Source organism: Meriones unguiculatus, chromosome 3 (genome assembly GCF_030254825.1).
Source record: "Meriones unguiculatus strain TT.TT164.6M chromosome 3, Bangor_MerUng_6.1, whole genome shotgun sequence".
NCBI lineage: Eukaryota > Metazoa > Chordata > Mammalia > Rodentia > Muridae > Meriones > Meriones unguiculatus.
In genome coordinates this window covers 44440784-44462299 of record NC_083351.1, presented here as the reverse complement: position 1 = coordinate 44462299, position 21516 = coordinate 44440784, and positions in this window count along the sequence as shown.

Genomic DNA, 21516 nt, shown 5'->3' with positions numbered 1-21516 from the left:
AGTCTCCACAGCCTCCAAAAACAGTGCCACCAACTGGATAACATGTAGAAATCCAATGAATTCTGAGCAGTGTGTGCATACTCAATATCACATGAAATTATACTGATTCTGGAACCCAGCAATAAAATAGAAAAATCTTAGAAGTATCTAGGAAGAAAGAACACAATAAGTAGAGGCCTAGCACTACAGGAGCTACAGAGCAATGTAATGTTGAAGATATCCCAAATTGCTGCAATCCATAAAACTCTTGTTAGAAGAAGAAGAAGAAGAAGAAGAAGAAGAAGAAGAAGAAGAAGAAGAAGAAGAAGAAGAAGAAGAAGAAGAAGAAGAAAAGGCATTTTCTTAAGAATAGAAACAGAGAAGATTTGCAGACCAGAGACCATGCAAAAGATCGGCAAAGGACATTCTGTAGCTGAAGGAAAATAACACAAGAAAGAAATTTAGAGACATGAAGGAAAGGAATAAATGGAATGAAAATAATAAGTATTACATATACGTAAACAGGTTTCTGTTCCTTTTTTCATTTTCTTCAAAGATGGGTGACTACGTGAGCATGGTTGTATAATCGGTGACTATGTAGGTATGATGTGCTTGTCATCTGTGAATCTATGCCACCAAGTTTTTCTGTGCTTCAGAGTAAGCCTAAAATCTTATCACTGTGAACAGTTAAAGATGTAGATTGCAATTGCCACCTAAAATCTGAACAAGTTCAAAACTAATGTCAACACAGTTAGCCAAAGTGTGGATAAGTGTTAGAGTTTTAAATTTATTCCTCTCCTCCTCCAGGGCTGTTGTCTCACACAGAAATTATGTAAGTTACAGAAATAAGTTAATATAATGAATTGTCATCTAAGTATGAAGAAGTGTTAGCTACATTCCTGAGAATATGAAAAGATTTGTATGCTATTACCAAAGTTGTGTAGGAAAATCTATCATCTTTAGGGAACAAATGGGCTGAAGTTAACAAAGGTAAAAAGTACAGATGAACTGTTAGAAGCTGTACCCATAGTAGAGTCTTGCCAGTGTGACCACCTAAACATGCGCTTAACAAGGACAACAACAATGCATACGCCAGAGTGGACAAGGGAAAGGCCACACAAGGCTTCAACCCTACTCTGAGAGCTAAAGGTAATTAAGAGAGGCTCAGAGCAGAAGAAATGGCCTCCCCCAGGGAAGAGTAGACCGATCAGTTAGCCAACACCAAGTGGTCAGCCCTGAAAACACATGTAAGTAACATTATGCAGACTAAACAGGTTGTATTTAGGAACATATATGCATCGCCATATACATATATGCATGCGAGATCTAATGAAAAAAAAAAAAGACCATGAATTTGAAAGAGACCAAGGAAGGGATAAATGCGTAGGCTTGAAAGAAGGAATGAGAAAGGGGCACGGTGCAATTATAATCGCAAATAAAAATAAATAATGTTAAGAAATGTAATACACTAGTCTAACTATAATGTTTCTAAATAAAAAATTAAATATTTGATAAGCATTTTTAAGTATAGATGATGGTTCCATGGATGGACCAGAGTCTAAGGAATACACTAAGGTCCCGTAGACCCTCGAACCCCTGAGAGTAGGGTTTCCCTCTGCTGGGCTGCGCTTACGTCTCGGAGGAGGTTAGGAGGCTCTACAACTAAAGGAAGTGAATTCAGCTGCTGCTGCAAAAACAAAATGCTTAGTTAACGTTAAAAGGGGAGAAAGGGAGGGGAGCAACCTGGAATGAGCTCCCTCAAACGCTCCCTGTGAAGCCTTCTATCGGCGGAATCTACTGCGGAGCCAGAAAGCAAAGCGGCAACAGGGCGTATAGGCTTCCAGCCGGAATGTAACAAATCTGAATGGAGAATAGTGACTTCACAGCCAAGAGACAGCAGTTTAGCGTCTGGCCCAGCTGGGTGACAGCAAGGCCAGCAGCCTCTGCTAAGGTGGATTCCCTGGGTGGGTGACTTGATAGAAAAATTGGACAGAATGGTTTCCTAGAACATTTGGGAGCAAACTGAATCAAAGGATGAATGGGTCCAAGTGAGTGTGCCAAGACAACAAAGTGGGAAGCCAGCCTGTGCATTGGGGCAGGAGGGACTGTGGGGCTGGTGTTGGGAGAGCAGCTGCTGGCGCCTGGTAAATGAGCAAGCTCAGCAGCTCAGCTAGGAGGGGGAGATGATGAAGTAGGACAACATAAGCATGCCCAGGGCCTAGACGCTTAAATTCTCTGTGCTGTACGCTGGAGGGAAGGCTCGAGACAGGCTTTACCTAGGGTGCTAGGGATTGAGACAGAGCCATAGATCCACTCCATCTGTTTGCCAATCAGACTTAGTTTGTGTGAGAGTGTAAACGGTGTGTGCATGTGTGTGTACAAGCTTGTACATGCTTGTCTATCCCTGGAGACTTCCTTTGAAGAACCTTGTAACACTGATGCATGGACAAGGTGATACGTATTTATTAGAACTGGTGATGAGAATTGGGCCTTAATGGAGAAAGTGATTGTTATACATGATTTCCAAATGGTGAACTTAATCCAGAGGATTTACAATAAAGCAAGTCATTCCCCTTCCATGCTTGCTGGCCTTGATGGATGGAAATGTCAAGTCCCATGAGATCTCTGAGCTCACATTTTTTTTTCTCTCCTAGCACCAGCATAGTTTTTATCCACCATTTTGCTCCAAGATTCATTTCAACAAGCAATGCCATGGGTACTTCTGTGGATCTGAGCTTTGATTTCAGACTGTTTTCAGGGAGCACTGTTAGCCTATAACACAGTTTCTAAGGCAGACACTAAAAAACTTCTTTTGAGCTAGAGAAGGAAACTGAGCTTGAATATGAAGATTTTTGCAGAATTGTGTCTTTTGAAGCTAGAAAAGACTTTGGGGATTGTGGGGAGAGACCTCTGCACAGGGGTTTGCTGGTGCTAACAACTTCCTAAATCAGTAAGTGCTCTAACAAGGAAGAATGTATAGTGAAAACTGCAGAAGAAATGACAGGATCACAGAAAAAGAAGTCCTGGCCCAAGGTAGTCTAGAATTTAACACCATTAAAGAAGCAGCGTAAGAGAGAGGAACACACAGAGGATGAACTTATTTCTTGTACCACCACTTAAGCCTGTGGCTGATTGAGGAAAAACGAGTGACGTATATTTTTTTTTTCAGTGTACAAACTTACTTTTATTCTGAAAGCAATAACTCTTTATTTGTTATTAATAGTGAGATATTATATCACCAGAAAAATATTACATTTTATATATTAGCTAATAAAAACATACAAAGTTTTAAAAAATAACCATGATGATGTTGGGTGGACTTTTTCTGTTGCTATTTCAATTGTCAGAAAAACTTGTATGTAATTTGATTTTCTAAATCATTACACTCCTATTGTTAATAAATTTTGAAGAAACGTCATTTTCTCACATACTATAGAAGTCAATAAAGTGACAATTATACAAATTAAGAACTATACTTGTTTTTTTTTTCTTAAATTTTTCATCAATTACACTTTATTCATTCTGCATCCCCCCATAAGCCCCTCCCTCCTCCCATCCCAATCCCACCCTCCCTCCTCCCTCTGCTTGCATGCCACTCCCCAAGTCCACTAATAGGGGAGGTTCTCCTCTCCTTTCTGATCTTAGTCTGTCAGTTCACATCAAAAGTGGCTGTATTGTCCTCTACTGTGGCCTGGTAAGGCTGCTCCCCCCCCCCCAGAGGGAGGTGATCAAAGAGCAGGCCAATCAGATTATGTCAGAGGCAGTCCCTCTTCACCTTACTATGTAACCCAATTGGACTCTGAACTGCCCTGGGCTACATCTGTGCAGGGGTTCTAGGTTATCTCCATGAATAGTCCTTGGTTGGAGTATGAGTCTCTGGGAAGTTCCCTATGTTCAAATTTTCTTGTTCTGTTGCTCTCCTTGTGGAGACCCTGTCCTCTCCAGCTCTTACTATTTCCCAGTTCTTACCTAAAATTCCGTTCACTCTGCCCAACAGTTGCCCATCAGGCTCAGCATCTGCTTTGATAGTCTGAAGGGCAGAGGCTTTCAGAGGCCCTCTGTGGTAGGTTCCTAGGTTGTTTCCTGTTTTCTTCTTCTTCTGATGTCCATCCTCTTTGCCTTTCTGGATGGGGTTTGGACGTTTTAGTTAGGGTCCTCTCTCTTGCTTAGTTTCTTTAGATGCGCAGGTTTTAGTGGGTTTGTCCTATGTTGTATGTCTATATGAGTGAGTATATACCATGTGTGTCTTTTTGCTTCTGAGACAACTCACTCAGGATGATCCTTTCCAGATCCCACCATTTACCTGCAAATTTCATGATTTCCTTATTTTTCATTGCTGAGTAATATTCCATTGTGTAGATGTACCACAATTTCTGCATCCATTCTTCAGTTGAGGGGCATCTGGGTTGTTTCCAGCTTCTGGCTATTACAAATAAAGCTGTTACAAACATGGTTGAGCAAATGTCCTTTTTGTGTACTTGAGCCTCTTTTGGATATATGCCCAGTAGTGGTATGGCTGGATCTTGAGGAAGCGCTATTCCTAGTTGTCTGAGAAAGCGCCAGATTGATTTCCAGAGTGGTTGTACAAGTTTACATTCCCACCAGCAGTGGAGAAGGGTTCCCCTTTCTCCACAACCTCTCCAGCATGTGTTGTCACTTGAGTTTTTGATTTTGGTCATTCTCATGGGTGTAAGGTGAAATCTCAGGGTTGTTTTGATTTGCATTTCCCTAATGGCTAATGAGGTTGAGCATTTCTTTAAGTGCTTCTCTGCCATTCGGTATTCCTCTACAGAGAATTCTCTGTTTAGCTCTGTTCCCCATTTTTTAAGTGGATTACTTGGTTTGCTGCTTTTCAGCTTCTTTAGTTCTTTATATATACTGGATATGAGTCCTCTGTCAGATAAAGGGTTGGTGAAGATTCTTTCCCAATCTGTAGGTGGTCGCTTTGTTTTGATGACGGTGTCCTTTGCTTTACAGAAGCTTTTCAGTTTCATGAGGTCCCATTTATTGGTTGTTGCTCTTAGAGCCTGTGCTGTTGGTGTTCTGTTCAGGAAGTTTCCCCCTGTACCAATGAGTTCTAGGGTATTTCCCACTTTTTTTTCAAGCCGATTTAATGTGTCTGGTTTTATGTTGAGGTCTTTGATCCACTTGGACTTCAGTTTTGTGCAGGGTGACAAGTATGGATCTATTTTCATTTTTCTACATGTAGACATCCAGTTAGACCAGCACCATTTGTTGAAGATGCTATCTTTTTTCCATTGTATGGTTTTGGCGTCTTTGTCAAAGATCAGGTGTCCATAAGTGTGTGGGTTTATTTCTGGGTCCTCCGTTCGGTTCCATTGATCCACCATTCTGTTTCTATGCCAGTACCATGCAGTTTTTAAAACTGTTGCTCTATAGTACAACTTAAGATCAGGGATGGAGATACCTCCAGAAGATCTTTTATTGTAGAGGATTGTTTTAGCAATTCTGGGTTTCTTGTTATTCCATATGAAGTTGAGAATTTTCCTTTCCAGGTCTGTAAAGAATTGTGTTGGTAATTTGATGGGCATTGCATTGAATCTGTAGATTGCTTTTGGTAAGATGGCCATTTTTACTATGTTAATCCTACCAAGCCATGAGCATGGGAGATCTTTCCATCTTCTCATATCTTCTTCTAATTCTTTCTTCAGAGATTTGAAATTTTTTTCATACAAGTCTTTGACTTCCTTGGTTAAGGTTACTCCGAGGTACCTTATGTCATTTGTGGCTATTGTGAAGGGTGTTGTTTCCTTAATTTCTTTCTCAGCCCTTTTGTCTTTTGTATACAGGAGGGCTACTGATTTTTTTGAGTTAATTTTGTATCCTGCCACTTCGCTGAAGGTGTTTATCAGCTGTAGGAGTTCCCTGGTAGAGTTTTTGGGGTCACTCACGTATACTATCATATCATCTGCAAATAGTGATAATTTGACTTCTTCCTTTCCAATTTGTATCCCCTTGATCTCCTTCAACTGTCTTATTGCTCTAGCAAGGACTTCCAACACTATGTTGAAGAGATATGGAGAGAATGGGCAGCCTTGTCTTGTCCCTGATTTCAGTGGGATTGCTTTAAGTTTCTCTCCATTCAGTTTGATGTTGGCTATAGGCTTGCTGTATATCGCCTTTACTATGTTTAGATATGTGCCTTGTATCCCTGATCTCTCCAGTACTTTGAACATGAATGGATGTTGGATTTTGTCAAAGGCTTTTTCAGCATCTAGGGAGATTATCATGTGGTTTTTTTCTTTCAGTTTGTTAATATGGTGGATCACATTGATGGATTTCCGTATATTGAACCGCCCCTGCATACCTGGGATGAAGCCTACTTGGTCATAGTGGATAATATCTTTGATGTGTTCTTGGATTCGGTTTGCAAGTATTTTATTAAGTATTTTTGCATCAATGTTCATAAGGGAGATTGGCCGGAAATTCTCTTTCTTTGTTGAGTCTTTGTGAGGTTTAGGTACCAAGGTGACTGTGGCTTCATAGAATGAATTTGGTAATATTCCTTCTGTTTCTATTTTGTGGAATAGTTTGAAGAGAATTGGTGTTAGCTCTTCTTTGAAGGCCTGGTAGAATTCTGCGCTGAAGCCATCTGGTCCTGGGCTTTTTTTGGATGGGAGACTTTTGATGACCGCTTCTATTTCTTTGGGGGATATAGGTCTATTTAGTTGATTTACCTGGTCCTGGTTCAGCTTTGGTAAGTCAAATCGATCAAGAAAATTGTCCATTTCATTTAGATTTTCAAATTTTGTGGCATATAGACTTTTGAAGTAAGTCCTAATGATTGTTTGGATTTCCTCAGTGTCTGTAGTTATATCCCCCTTTTCATTTCTGATTTTGTTGATTTGGGTGGTGTCTCTCTGCCTTTTAGTTAGCCTGGCTAAGGGTTTGTCGATCTTGTTGATTTTCTCAAAGAACCAGCTCTTGGTTTCATTGATTCTTTGAATTGTTTTATTTGTTTCCAATTGATTGATTTCAGCCCTGAGTTTGATTATTTCCAGCCGTCTACTCCTTCTTGGTGTGTCTGCTTCTTCTTTTTCTAGGGTTTTTAAGTGAGCCATTAGGGTGCTTGAATGAGCTGTCTCGAATTTCTTCTTGAAGGCACTTAGTGCTATGAACTTTCCTCTTAGCACTGCTTTCATTGTGTCCCACAAGTTCGGGTATGTTGTGTCTTCATTTTCATTGATTTCTAGAAAGACTTTAATTTCTTTCTTTATTTCTTCCCTGACCCAGCTGTCATTTAGTAACAAGTTGTTCAGTTTCCATGTGTGTGTAGGCTTTTTGTTATTTCTGTTATTGTTGAGGTCCAGCTTTATTCCATGGTGATCAGACAAGATACATGGGATTATTTCAATCTTCTTGTATTTGTTGAGGCTTGCTTTGTGACCCACTATGTGGTCTATTTTGGAGAAGGTTCCATGAGGTGCTGAGAAGAAGGTAAATTCTTTTGTGTTTGGGTGTAAAGTTCTGTAAATGTCTGTTAGGTCCATTTGATTCATGACCTCTGTCAGAGACATTGTTTCTTTGTTTAATTTCTGTTTGGTTGACCTGTCCTTTGTTGAGAGTGGGGTGTTGAAGTCTCCCACTATTAATGTGTGTGGATCTATATGTGCTTTAAATTTTATCAATGTTTCTTTCACAAATGTGGGTGCCCTTGTATTTGGGGCATATATGTTCAGGATTGTGATGTCTTCCTGGTGGAATTTTCCCTTGATGAGTATAAAGTGTCCTTCCCCATCTCTTTTGATTAATTTTGGTTGAAAGTCTATTTTATCAGATATTAGAATGGCTACTCCTGCTTGCTTCTTGGGTCCGTTTGCTTGGAAAGTTGTCTTCCAACCCTTTACCCTCAGGTAATGTCTATCTTTGTGTCTTAGGTGTGTTTCTTGTATGCAACAGATTGCTGGGTTTTGTTTACGTATCCATTCTGTTAATCTGTGTCTTTTTATTGGAGAGTTGAGTCCATTGATGTTGAGAGAGATTAATGACCAGTGGCTGTTAGATCTCTTGATTTTGATGTTGGCTGTGGTCATCAGGTTGTGTGCTTGGTTGCTTTTTGTTTTACTGAAGTGAGGTTATTTATTTCCTGTGTTTTCTTGAATGTAGCTAGCTTTCTTGGGTTGTATTTTCCCTTCCAGTGTCTTCTGTAATGCTGGATTTGTTTGTAGGTATTGTTGAAATTTGTTTTTGTCATTGAATATCTTGTTTTCTCCATCTATGAGGACTGAGAGTTTTGCTGGGTATAGTAGCCTGGGCTGACATCTGTGTTCTCTTAGGGTCTGCATGATATCTGTCCAGGCCCTTCTGGCTTTCATAGTCTCTGTTGAAAAGTCAGGTGTGATTCTAATGGGTTTGCCATTATATGTTACTTGGCCTTTTTCCCTTGCAGCTTTTAGTATTTTTTCTTTGTTCTGTATACTTACTGTTTTGATTATTATGTGGCGGGAGGATTTTCTTTTCTGGTCAAATTTGCTGGGTGTTCTGTAGGCCTCATGTATTCTAATTGGCCTCTCCTTTAGCTTGGGGAAATTTTCTTCAATGATTTTGTTGAAAATATTTTCTGGGCCTTGGAGAAGGGAGTCTTCTTTTTCCTCTATACCTATTATTCTTAGGTTTTGTCTTTTCATATTGTCTTGCATTTCTTGGACGGTCTGTGTCAGGAATTTTTCAGATTTAACATTTTCTTTGACAGATACATCGATTTCTTCCATTGTATCTTCTACACCTGAGATTCTTTCTTCCATCTCTTGTAGTCTGTTGGTTATGCTTACCTCTGTAGTTCCTGTTTTCTTCCCTAGATTCTTCCTTTCCATTATTTCTTCCATTTGTGTTTTCTTTAATTTTTCCAATTCTATCTTCAGGTCTTGAGTTGTTTTGTTTACTTCCTTCACCTGTCTGATTGTACCTTCCTGTTTTTCTTTTAGTTCCTTCAACTCTGTTTCTTTCATTTCATTCAGTGTTTTAAGCATTTCCTTTCTAAAGGCCATAAACTGTTTGGCTGCAGCTTCCTCTATTTCTTTACGGATGGCAATATTCTGTTTGAGTTTATCTTCCTCTATGTCTTTACGAATCTTATTTGTTTCCTCTGTTATCATCTTCATGAGCATACTTGTTAGGTCATCTTCTTGGATTTCAGTTATGGTGGGGTGTCCAGGGCTACTTGCCCCTGGGTAACTGGGTTCTGGAGATGCCATATTGCTCTGTCTTTTGTTGCTTGAGCTTTTACGCTGGCCTCTACCCATTGTGTTATCTTAGGAGTTTGGGGTTATTTTCTGGTGGTTCCTGGGGATCCTGTGGTGGAGAGAATCCCCTTTGCAGAAAGCTGGATTTTCCTGAAGGATGTCTTCTCAGCTTTTTGGGTATAGTCCCTGGATGGCTGGTGTTTTTTCAGGAGTTGCTCACCTCAGGGATATAGACCTGAGTGGTAACTGTGGTCTTTGTTAGTCGAGAGGGTTCTCCTCTCACCCAGGGAAGTCCTGAGGGCAGCTGCCCTGTTTCTGGGTTTCTTGTTGCAAATTTAATGATCAGCTGCTGTGACCCAGTTGGACATCAGGCGCGCCTCAACTGTTTGTGCTTGTGTCTGGAGCACAGCTGAGTGCTGGCGCCTCGGCCCCACTAGACTACTAGACTTTTTCTAGGGAAGGATTGGGTGATTTAGATCAGTACAGTTTCCTTCCTTCCCCGTGGATTCTCTGGAGACACAGACTCCTAGTGTCTTTTTTTGCCCTGGTGCACAGTGCTCAGTGTCCGCCAGCTGGCTGGCCACAGAAATTTGCCTGTGCCTGGAGCACAGCTGTGTGATGGCGGCTCAGTCTCTGCCAGCTGTCTGGTGCGCAGAAACTGCCTGTGTCTGCCTTTGTGGCTTTTGGGAGTCTGAGTGGCTCCCTAAGCTGGGTAATTTTCCAGGGACCTTTTCAGGTTGGGGGTGAGCTGAGTGCTCTGAGATCAGACCCGCCGTTTCTATCTCTGGCGGCGAATCAGGCGCGCAGGCAGGCAGGGCTCTGTGCTGGAACCTGGGTCCCCGGCTCTGGCTCCGGGCTGGCTCCTGGGGTGCCCGTGGAACCCGCCCGAGTCTTTTCCAGGGGATGTCTGGGTGACCTAAGGCCGGTCCCAATCGTTTCCTGTACCCTGGGGTTATCTCTCGACTGAAAATTCCAGTCTCTGATAGTGTGGTGCCCAAGGTTCAGTCTGGGACCGTGACCAGAGACACTGGCTTGTGGCTCTGGGCTGGGGCTGGGGCTGGCGGCCGGCAGCCAAGCGTCTGACGGAACCGGGATCTCTTCCGCGGTTTAGCCGGGTGAGTTAAAAGCTGATTGAATCCCCCACCGTGGGGTATCCTCTCACCTGGGAAACACAATGACTGTGTTTTATGGCCGAGAGTTCTGATTGCTGGTCACTGTGCTGATCCTGCTGTGCTGCTGCTCAGAATGAGAGTCCTCCCGGCGCCGCCATCTTGCCCCTCCCCCCCGAGTGACGTATATTTTAAGCAATGAACACAGTTGGGTTTGAGTTTGGTGCACTGGACCATAAATTGTGCAAAAGAAGGAAAGAAAAAGAAAGAAGGAAAGAAAGAAAGAAAGAAAGAAAGAAAGAAAGAAAGAAAGAAAGAAAGGAAGGAAGGAAGGAAAGGTGTATTAATCAGGATTCTTTAGAGAAACAGAGCCGACAGGATATGTCAAGATTTATACCAGAAGCAGCTCACAGGGCTGTGAAGTCTGAGAAAGTCCTGTGATCTGCCCTCTGAAAGCAGCAGAAACACAGAAGCCAATTGTGGCATCCCATCAAAATCCAAAGGCCTGAGAGTCAGGGGAGCTGACAATGTAATTCCTCACGTAGGAGTGAGGCCCTAAGAGTCAGGATCTTCAGTGAAAAGGGCTGAGCAAAGACTGATTCTCCAGACCACGGACTGGGAAAGGAAAATACATAGGCCTTCTTCCGCCTGACCACTCCATTTCAAGCCTGCACAGGTTAGATGATAGTCCCCGTCACCAATCCCATCCTTTCTACTGCATGTACGCATTCAAGAGCTAACCTTTTTCAGAAACACTCTCTTAATCACACATGCTACATTTTATCAACTACCTGGGCATTTTTTATCCCAGCTGAGATGATTCATAAAATTAAACTTTACAGAGGCATTTTGTGATGATCAAATTGAGAAATACAGTCTATAGGAGAATTAGAGAAGTAAGAACAGGAAGAAATGATTCAAGAGACCTTTAGGAGATAGGAGCAGCTTAGCAATGAGGAACAGGAGATAGAAGAAAGCAGGGAAGTATCTGGATGGTCCCCAGGTCTCTGTGATACTGGCTGTGCTGAAGACCACGTGCTCTGAACTGGGGGAGCAAAACCAAGAGGGGGAGAAGGGGGTAGAGTAACAACCGTGCTTGATTGCCTATGTGTTAGCTTAGACTCGAGCTGAAAACACGGAAGGAAAAACAATCAAAAACGAAAAGGAAAGAATAAAACAATAGAAGTTTATGGATGATACAACAAGGGATGGAATAGAGAGAACAGAACGTGTTCCGAGCCAGACCTCCTGATTTCCAGATAAATCTAACATCAGAGTCAGCAGAGATTCATCAAAGGCAAGGTGTGAGAACCGGCAGTCAGGACCAGTTTCCCTGCATTCCACCGAAGGGAATCTTTCCCATTTACAGGGACCTACAAGCTGGGAGCTTACACTGTGCCTCTGACAGAGGACAAGAGCAGAGCTCAGCTTTGTCCACATCAGTGCCTCTGCATTCCACATCCATGGAAGCATGTAACTATTAAGTTACGCAAAGGTCTCTCCATCTCCTCGGAGACAGACTATGTGGGGAGTGACTCTGGTAATCAGTCCAACCTCCGAGAGATGTGAATTGCCACCACACACGCACACACAAAGCAGTTCTCTTCAGCTGCCTGCCAAGGATGGGATGGTTCTCAACCGGATCAGTCTGTGGCTGCCAACAGCTCTTGTGAGGGCCCAATTTTCCAGCAGGAAACGTAACCTGAATTGGAAAACATGACTGTAGGCTGGAAAACAAACAGCTCAAAATATCTGTGTCCTGAAATGAACCATAAGTCCTTCTGTTTCCAGAACTGAATCGACTTGGCCAAAGAGCAGAAGGTCAGGGGAACTTGCTGAGGAAGATACGGAGGCAGGAAAGAGCAACTGATAGACAGAAGAAAAGAAAGAACAAAGGGAATATTGAGTTTTTGTCACATGCCAGGGGGCTGGGTGGTGATGGGGTTGTCCACATTCATTCTTTCGACAGCAGTGTGGCACATGGAGGGGCTGAGTCTCTGAGGTCAGCGGACTTACCCAAGACCAGATAGGACACAGCAGGGCTAGCAGGGATTTGAACTCAGATTCAATGGCTACAAAGTTCACACTCTTTTAGTAGATCCCTTCACACCTAGAAAGACAGAAAAAAGAAGTGTTAGAATATCCTGGGAAGAGGTTTCCTGAGTCCTTATTTAATTTTTTTTTTAAGATTTGGAAATGGCCATCATCAAAGAATTCCTAGTTTCTTATTAAGACTCATTGGGTAGTTTAAACAATGAATGGCCTACTGATAGGTTCAGTATTCTTCCCTGGAGCCTTCTCCTTTCTCTTCTGGATTCCCCATTGCCCTCCAGAGCTCTTTTATGTGTTATGCTGATATACGAAACCTTGGGGTCGAAGGTTTCAAGACTTAACAAGTCTTTTAACCAGTAAGCAGCAAGATTGAGATTTAAACTTAAGTTTTCCAATTGTACATCCCAAAAAATTTGTACTGCATAATAGCTGTTTCTATAAGGCATTCCTACAACCAAGACATATAAGATAAATGTTGGCCATCCAGGTGTCACCTCTAGCCACTAAGATATTTGAGTGACCACTGATCAATCGGTGACTCCACAGAAAGACTCAAAAGGGTGCCGAGTGCTAATCAGGAAACTATTAAAATATATTGAACACTGTAGATAAGCAAGTGGAAATTATCATTCTAACTATTGACTTTCTTTTTTTAATACTTAAAACTATCTACTCACTTATATACTAATATACATATATGAGTACATATACACATATATACACTCATGCTAGTTGAGAAAATATTGTAAAGATGAAACATTGAGTCATTCATTTAAGAAACAATTATGTTTAGGGTTGGAAAGATAGCTGTTAGGTAAAGTGCTTGCCATACAAGTGTGAGGATCTGAGTTCAAATCCCCAGAACCTGGGTAAAGCCAGCATAGTAGTACATAACTATAACCCTAGCACTTTTACATCATGATGATAACTGGGGACAAAAAGTACCAAAGTTCATAGGCCACAACCCAGGTACACACCCTGTCTCAAACATGATAGAAGGCAAAACCTGTCACCCAAGGTTTTCCTATGTTTTCCACATGTGTCCTGTGTAAAATTCCACTTACATATACACACACACATCCAAACATATATATCATGCACATAGCAATAATTTATAAAGAAATTCATTTTTTTCTTATAAAACCCACTGATAAATGTTAAACAACTACTCAAGGTCAGACAAATAGAAGATAATGAAGTGCAAATGGAAACCCAAGCAGCTTGTTTCAGCCAACTGCAATAGGACCCACTGCAGATTTTCACTTTTCCCTTTCTGAGAACAATAATACAGAAAGGCAGATACTATGACTGTAAATGTCTCTAATTCAAAATCAGACATGAAGAAGTTTTTATTCCTTGTGAAAAGGAGCCCATGGCCAGTGGGAAGTGAAACATAGATGTACATTCTAGAAGTGGGATCCCAGAACTGGTAGAACTCACCAGAACAATATAACTGTTACCTAATATGGAAGACAAAGGGGAGACAGAAAAATTAAAGCTGGTTTACCATTGTAACCTGTAGAGTAGTAGAGTCTGAGCTCATTTAGCCTGCTGTCACAAACTACCTTAGACTAAGGAACTTACAAGCCAAAGAACCCCTTCTCACAGTCCTGCAGACGGAGAACTGTAAGATCAAGGGCTGACAAATTTCTGTGCCAGATGAGAGCTCCTTCCCTGCTTCATACAGTGCCTGTCTAACAGAAAGACAAGGCAAACGAGCCCCTTGGGCCTTCTTTCTAAGTGAACTCGTCCCACTCGTTAGATCTGTGCCCTCCCAAAGGCCTCATCTCTTAAGATCATCGCCTAGGGACTAAATTTCAACATATGAACTTGGAACACAGAGGAGGTATGAAGTAGAGTTATAAGGTGTTAATACAAGGTGTTGCCTGTAATAAGACAAAGCCTAGTTCATTCAGTCCAGATGTCTGTAGCAATCACAGGAACTAGGTGCCATTGCATTTCCATGGGTGGCCTTTGTCTCCATCTCTTTGGTCTTTCCTGCTACTCATCTCCCAGCCACCTTAGGTAGAAGCTCTCAGAAGTGATCAAAGCACTTCCACACCTCAAAGCCTTCCCATGCCCCCTTTGGGATGAAAATGCCACGGATTATGGCAGCATGTTTGTGTTCACCAGGCCTGTGCTCTGCCTTAGGCCCACCTCTTGGTCCTGCCTCATGATCTTTGTTCCCTCACTTCTCAGCTTTTCTCATCCTGCCATTGGGTGACTTCTCATTCTAGGACCAGTAATGCTGTCCACAGCACTGCCTCTGTACTCTCATTGGACTGTTTCTCCCCATTACAGATGTCTGAAGAATGCCTCAGTCATTCTTGAAAAGATTCTTTCTCAGCCAGTGAGATGGCTCAGTATACAAAGGTGATTGTCACCTAGACTGGCAACCTGAGTTCCATCCCTGCCACCAACATGGTATAAGGAAACTGGCTCCGGTAACTTGTCCTCTGGCCTCCGTATTGACACTATGGCACGTTCCCAGAGTTCCACCCCCAGACACACAAAACAAATGTAATCAGATTTAGTTTTTAATCCTTTCTCTTCCACTACCCTAATTTCCAATGCAGTGACTTCCATACCAATCACATACTTCTGTGGTTTTGTATATGTGTGCGCATAGGCATCCCAGCCAAACCAGGACAACTTGAAGCTAGAGACTGCCTTCATTGGCTTGGGGTCTTCACAACCTACCCTAATGGTTTCAGTGTGCTTACGGACACGCATGAAGGTAGTTTCCAATCTCTCTCCTCCTTGCCCTTTTGACAGAGAAATAAGTGTGTTCTCCTCTTACTGCTTCCCTCCCTGCAGCCCTTTCTTTCTAGCCATCCTCTTCCCTCCTCTCTTGTGTTCTTGGAAAAGACGAGAAGAAAGAAAGTAAAACAGTAACTTCTAAGATCTATCCAAATGTCTGTTTTATTTCTGCTGTGTCTGTAAGAGTCAGAGGCAAGGGGAGAGGGTGGAGGGCTTGCGCCCCCACTGGGCAGCATCTCACACTGTGTTTAATGGTAAACCTGCTTTGGGGGGACAGTGAGGATGGGGAGCAATAGCTTGACTGCTGTGTGTACCAATTTCAAATTGCTAGCTACGCCCTTCACTAACACTAGTGTTTCACTTTACAAATCCTGTGTTACCACATGAAACAGCCAGCAAGCATATCTCTGCCAGAAATGGAATAATTTGTTATCGGCTGGAGTGAGAGGCTGACACAGTTAGCTCCCATAGATTCTTTTATTCAGATGGTAACTGAAACCAGATTAACCATGACTGCCCCGGATTTTTTTGGCAACATAAGCTCCAAGCTGAATCTTCTGTCTCTATTGCAGGTTTTTGATTGAGTGTTCAATCTGCTACCCAAAGGGACTCTTTGGAGAGGTATGGGTGTCAGGGACTACTGAAGAGAAATCATGTCTCTCTTTCATCCTGCCACCCTCTGTCTCTCTGTCTCTGTCTGTTTGTCTGTCTCTCCCTCTCGCTCTCCCTCTCTCTGTCCCTTGGTGTCTTTTACTGACACTTTGACCTGATGATAATCCTCTCAGCAGCTTCATGGCACTCAAGAATGAGTGCAGTCCTCCTGCTCAGGCTGGGTGTCTCTGCGTAGCCCAGCCTTGGATACTTTCTCCAGAGACTCTCATCTCTGACTTTGGATCCCAGAACACTAAACTACTTGTCAAACTCTGCAATGCTGTTTCTGTCTCCCTCTGCCTTCCATGCCCTTTCTGATGGTCACTTAGGTTTAACTTCTCCAGCTTCATCTAACCCTCTGAGTTAATTAAATTTTCCTCCAGCATGCACCCTCCTTTCCCAGTTCTTGCCTGTGTGTTACTGTGCTGTGAGGAAGCAGTGGGACACTGCTAAGACCAGAGGTACAAAGAGGTGTGTTAGGAGTCTGCCCTGGATAGGAAATAAAGGTTGTTCCATGTGTGGGGAGAAAAAAAGGACTGTAGAGCTGACAAAGATGTTATCCTATTCTATACTGGTCCTTGTCACTCAAAGAATGGTGTCCTTTGCTGTCCAGAAGCTTTTTAGTTTCATGGGGTTCCAGTTGTCAGTTGTTGATCCTAGTGTCTCTGCAGCTAGGATCCTATTCAGAAAATCCTTTCCTGTGCCTGTAAGCTGGAGCACATTCTCTGCTTCTCACCTAATATATTCAGAATATCAGATCTTATGCTGAGGCCTTTGATGCATTTGGAGTTTTCTGTGAGGTGAGAGATAAGGATCTAGTTTCATTCTTCTGGTTTTACAGCATCATTTACTGTACTGTCTTTTCTCTAACATGTATTCTTGACCACTTTGTCAAAAACCAGTGGCTGTAGGAGCATGAGCTTTTATCTGGTTCCCCAATTCTATTTCATTGATCTATTTCATGGTGCTGTTTTTATGCCAGCACCATGCTTTTTAGTACTATACCTCCATAGTATAATCTGAATGCAGAGGAAGCAGCATATTCAGTAGTGCTTTTAATTGTTCAATATTACTTCAGCTATCCTCCATCTTTTGTGTCTCCATAAGAGTTTTGAGATTTTTGTTCAATTTCTGTGAAGAATTGCATTGGAATTTTGATGCAGAACTCATTGATTTTGTTAAGAGTGGACTAAGCATTTTATGTATTGTACATGTAGTTCTAAACTTCATGGTGGTAAAAACTTTCCACACAAGCGATCTATTCAGGATTTAGAGTTGAAACAAATAGCTCCATCATTTGGTAGCTGTGAGATGTTGGATCCATTAATTACCTTTCTTTTCTTCAGCTCTGTCCTTTGTAAAATGGGGGAAAGAAAATCATCTGCCCCCATAGTTTAAATGAGAAATACATAAATGAATATATTATATCTAGTTAGAGGGTTTCCTCTTACATCTTTATGGCCTCTGCTACTAGGAGTCTCTACTTGAGTTCCCTTCATATCCTCCCAGGAGCCTACCCTGACTTAGGTCTCCAGCTTGTCAATGAGATACCCCCACCCTCAGTTTCTCTTTTCTCTACAGGTTTTCTGTCCTCTAGCCCTCCCTCTTCCTAGGTCTGAGCTCTATCCTCTTAACTCTCGGTGCCCCTTCTCCTACCTTTTTCCATCTCTTCAGCCACTACTTCTGTCTATTCTATCTCCCATATGCTTTATATACACAAGTGATATGATCCATTTATTCATTCAACAAATATACATTCTGTGTATACAGCATTCAGCAATTTCTATTGAGCATATGCTAAATAGTTTAATGATTGGGTTTCTGAGTGAGAAACATGTTACTTATCTTCTTTAGGTCTGTGCCTCATAGTATGCTTATTTGTACTATGTGGCTAAAATCCACCTATAAGTGACTACATACCATGCGTGTCTTTCTAGGTCTGGGTTACCTCACTCAGGATGATCTTTTCTACTTCCATCCATTTGTATGCAGAGTTCATGATTTCTTTGTTTTCAGCAGCTGAGTAGTATTCCGTTGTATAAATGTGCCACAGTTTCTTTATCCATTTTTCAGTTGAGGGGCATTTAGGTTGTTTCCATATTCTGGCTATTGTGAATAAAGCTGCTATGAACATAGTTGAGCAAGTGTCCTTATTGTATGGTGGAGCTTCTTTTGGGTATACACCCAGGAGAGGTATAGATTGGTCTGAAGGTAAAGCTATTCCCAACTTTCTGAGAAAGCGCCAGATTGATTTCCAAAGTGGTTATATAAGTTTACACTCCAACCAGCAATGGAGGAGTGTTCCCCTTCCTCTACACCCTCGCTAGCATGTGCTGTTGCTTGAGATTTTGATCTTAGCCATTCTGACCAGTGTGCAATGGAGTCTCAGAGTCATTTTGATTTGCATTTCCCTGATGACTAAGAAAGATGAGCCTTTCTTTAAATGCTTCACAGACATTCGAGATTCTTCTGTTGAGAATTCTCTGTTTAGTTCTGTGCCCCATTTTTAAATTTTGTTATTTTGTTTATTGGTGTTTGATTTCTTGAGTTCATTATGTAATTTTGGAACACCAAACCACCCACAAAAACTTTGACCCAAAATTTACCCTGCCTACAAAATGTACAGGGTGCACAAAGCCTTAAGAGGGTAAAGATTGGACTTAAGAAGAACGAGAGAGAGGACAGAAGGCATTTAAAGAAACAAGAAACTGAGGGGGGGATATCTCTGTGACAAGCTGGAAACCTAAGTCAGGGTAGGCTCCTCGGAGGATATGAGGAGAGACTCCTAGTAGCAGAGGCCATAGAGACTGAAGAGGACACCCTCTCCTAGTATAGTAAGTGGAACACCAACCCACCCACAAAAACTTAGACCCAAAATGTACCCTGCCTACAAGATGTACAGGGATAAAGATAGAGCAGATAGAGCAGAGATTGACAGAATGTCCAACCAATATCTGGCCCAACCAAAGGCCTATGGGAGAGTGCCAACCTCTGACACTATGTATGATACTCTGCTAAGCTTGCAGACAGGAGCCAAACAGAGTTTTCCTCTGAGAGACTCTACCCAGGAGTGCCTCAAAACAGGTGCTGAGAATCATAGCATCATGTGACTCTCACATCATAAGAATAAGACATTGGTTGATGTGTAGAGAGTCTTGGAGAATAGTGGGAGGAAAGCCAAAGGGTCCCAGAAGTGACAGGAGCTCCACAAGAAAAACAAAAGAGCCAACTAACCAGTGCCCAGAGGGTCTTGCTGAGGCTGAAGAATCAACCAAGGACCATGCATGAACTGGACCTAGACCCCCTACAAAGATGTAGCAGATGGGCAGCTTGGGCTTCAAGTGGGTCCTCTAGTAAGAGAAGGTGGGCACTGCATTGGACACAGACTCACTTGCTAGTTTTAGATCACTTTCCCCTGGCGGGACTGCCTGGCCAGGCCACAGGGGAAGAGGACACATTCAGTCCTGATGCAACTTGATAAGATGGGGTAGAATGGGAAAGGGAACTCCCTTTTCTGAGGAAAAGGGGAGGGAAGAAGGGAAGGAAGAAAGGGTAAGACTGGGGAGGGGGAAGAGGGAAGGAGCTACAAGGATGTAAAGTGAATAAAATTAATAAATGAGAAAAAAAAATAAAAAAAAGAAAATTTTCCCACATTCTCTGCCTCAATACAAAACAGAAATGTGGCCAGGAGAGGGAAATGGTCATCTGTCAGTTGTTTATTCCAATCTCTGTGTTAATCAGACTTTTAAAAATTCTCTTCATGCATGCAAAAGTTGCATGGCTAAGATTCTACCAATATAGGGACTACTTTCAAATTCTAGGATGTGACATGTATTAACCCCACAGAGATATTCGTAAGTTATCTACTTTGGTGCCATCAGCAGGAATGAAGGCTATCCATACAAAACCAACTCGGCAATGACTGTGATTTCTGTCCAAAGTACACTTTCATTAGTTCTTAGCTCTAATAAGCAGAAGGAATGGATTATGTCTACAGTAATATAAAGATTAGGTATGATCTCCAGGATTCTGAAGAGCCATGTGATATAAAATCAAATAAATAAATAAATAGAATCTAACATAAAAATTCTAAAGCTTAGATCGTATTCATAAAAGATGGTAAAGCACCTTCCCAGGCAGCCAACTAATTATAATTCAGTAATATAAACTCAGATTCCAGGAAGCCAGGCACACAGAATTACATGCTACATACCACACTCTATAATCTATAACACTAATTCTATATGCCATGCTATTTGTGCTCATCTTATTAGCTAAACATCCCCAGCTAACAACTCAATTTTCTTTATCATCTTATGACGTAAACAAGAAACTAAAGATCTATTAAAATGTGTTAGGTGGACAAAATTTTGCCACTATCATTTGAATGTATCTAAAATGTAAGTCATACAGAATGTCTTCTACAATCACCTATGATATAAGGTACTTTTCTTCATAGTACTTTTTTTTTTGGCTCTTTCCTCCTGTTAGGATATCACTACCTTTAGGGCATCATTTGTTGGAGACAATGGGCATATAAGGTGTTGATTCTCATACTACCACAGAAATACACAAAGTAATAAAGATTTTAACAATATCTTATTTCCTAAGTGGGTGGTCCAAGCTCAAATACCAACTACGGAAACATCAGAGACTATGATATTAACTTATTATTTCTGCTGCCTTCAAAATGAAGCATTTTGGGATCCAACATAATCTTCCCAGCACCGGTCCTCACACCGGTCCTCTCATTATCATGGACAAAGCAGGGAGTAGAAAGATGCATTCCTTCCTTATGAAGGACTAACCAGCAGTTACACACATCATTTCTGTTCAATTCTTGTACAATTCCAACTTACCAGAAATCTGTTACACTCTAGTCAGACATGATTAAAAAGGAAGACTTTGTTCTAAATTCATGGAAACACACATACGTACAAATGCACACTTTCATGCATGCACACACATTACATATGCATACAGGCGTACACACACACATGTACACACAGATTTATTGTAAAGAAATAAAAAATAAGTAAAATTTATACGGAAGAACAACTAGACACTTCTGCCATTCATGATTTAAAAGCTTCCTCATATTTTGGGTAAAGTTGCTCTCTGATGCTTTTACAACTGAAAATAATGTGTTCTCCACAGGAAAATAAATAAATAAACACACCCTTTTCACAAAGATAAACAAACATAACCAGAACAGGGCTTCCCTCACTCACTCGTTCCTTCAGCAAGAAAAGCAAGCTCTTACTCCTTTGCTCCACTCTCAATGGGAGCGTGTGGACTTGCACGTCATCGCATCAATTCCTCTTTATTCCCAGGCTCTCTTTCATCAGTTAAGAGTTCTTGTTCTAGGGTTTTAGGTTGGGCCATTAAGTTGTTTGTATGTGATGTTATGAATTTCTTCTTGTAGGCACTTAGTGCTATAAATTTTCCTCTGAGCACTGCTTTCAATGTGTCCCATAAATTTGGGTATGTTGTGCCTTCCTTTTCATTGAATTCTAGGAAGTCTTTAATTTCTTTCTTTATTTCTTCCTTAACCCAGCTGTCATTGAGTAGTAAGTTGTTCAGTTTCCATGTGCGTGTCGGCTTTTTGTTGTTTCTGTTGTTGTTGAGGTCGAGCTTTAGTCCATGGTGGTCAGATAGTATACAAGCCTGTGGTAGCTCAGTAACCAATTGGTTTCCCAAAGTGAGGGGAACAGGGACTATTTCTAACAGGAACTCAATGACTGGCTCTTTGGTCTCCCACC